Raw genomic sequence first — 1,542 nt, forward strand, 5'->3', positions numbered from 1 at the left:
GAGCGACTTTCAACTTTCACTTTCACTTTATGAAGGATATTGAGGTAACATCCTCTCCTGATGATAGGATTGGTTGTCTGTCTTTTAGCCTACCAACCTTGCTGGGGAACTTTCTTCTGTAGGATCGTGGGCTAACGATGTTGATGTTTGCTGCTAGGAAGCTCAGTGGAGAAGGAAATGGCAACCCACTCCAGTACTCTTGCCTAGAGAATCCTGTGGACAGAGGAGCCTGGTGGGCTGCTGTCCATGGGGTCACACAGAGTTGGACAGGACTGAAGCAACTTAGCATGCATGCATTGGAGAAGGAAATGGCAACCCACTCCAGTGTTCTTGCCTAGAGAATCCTGTGGATAGAGGAGCCTGGTGGGCTGCTGTCCATAGGGTCACACAGAGTCAGACACGACTGAAGTGACTTAGCATGCATACATGCATTGAGAAGGAAATGGCAACCCACTCTAGTATTCTTTCCTGGAGAATCCCAGGGACAGAAGAGCCTGGTTGGCTGCCATCTTTGGGGTCGCACAGAGTCGAACACGACTGAAGTGACTTAGCAGCAGCAGCAGCAGCAGGAAGCTCAAGATAGTGGACAGACTGTTGCAAAAGCCCAGCAGATACACACCTAGCCTGTGCTAGATGTCTGCTGGAGTGATGATGGGAGCAAAGTGTTTACAGCATCATGTGATAAAACTACCAAAACATGCGACCTCAATAGCAGGCAGGCAATAGACACATTGTGCAACATGATACTCCTGTTAAAACTATACATTGGATCACCACACCAAACTACAGTTGTGTGATGACCTGGAACTAGGATAAGACTTTGAAGTTTGGGGATACACAATTATCAACCCCTATGATGATTTTACAACTTCCTGAAAGGTGTCACTCTGCTGACATGATAATCCTACGGCTGGGTGGCAGCTACAGAGAGGGAACTGATTATCTATCAGTTAGAGAATCAACCTTCTGAACTCAGGAGGATAGCGTCTCCACTGAAGCATCAGCATCAATATGTGGCTGTTTTTTAAAGACAAACAGAATAAGCTGAACAGGTTTGCCCTGGGAAGCATTGAGGGGAGAATTGCTATTCATTACATCAACCCCCCAATTCCTGCCAAAGATAACTTCACTTTTAAATATTAATCTAACAGAACCAACACTTCAGCTCCTCAAGATGTCTACGTGGTAAATGGAATTGTGTTCCATCCTGTTCAAGGCACCCTTGCAGCTATGGGATCTGATAGTAGATGCAGCTTTTGGGACAAAGATGCCAGAACAAACTAGAATTTTGGAGCAGTTAGGTCAGCCAATATTGGCTTAACAGCTTCAATCACAATAGAAATGTATTTGTGTACACTTCCAGCTTACTACTAGGGGCTTCCCTAGTTGCTCAGATGGTACAGAATCAGCCCAGAGTGAGGAGGCCCAGGTTTGATCCCTGAGTTGGGAAGATCTCGGGAGAAGGGAATGGCTACCCACTCCAGTATTCTTGCCTGGAGAGTTCCATGGACAGAGGAGCCTTGCAGGATGCAATCCATGGGG

The 1,542-nt window shown here is 46.5% G+C and overlaps 1 pseudogene; it reads left to right on the forward strand.

Annotated features, from left to right (window-relative positions):
* The window catches only part of LOC104983436, a 1,718-nt pseudogene extending 276 nt beyond the window's left edge, over positions 1-1,442 (forward strand).
* Positions 1,443-1,542: the final 100 nt, after the last annotated feature.

This window comes from Bison bison, unplaced genomic scaffold, assembly GCF_000754665.1.
Source record: "Bison bison bison isolate TAMUID 2011002044 unplaced genomic scaffold, Bison_UMD1.0 scf7180017862638, whole genome shotgun sequence".
Taxonomy (NCBI): Eukaryota; Metazoa; Chordata; class Mammalia; order Artiodactyla; family Bovidae; genus Bison; species Bison bison.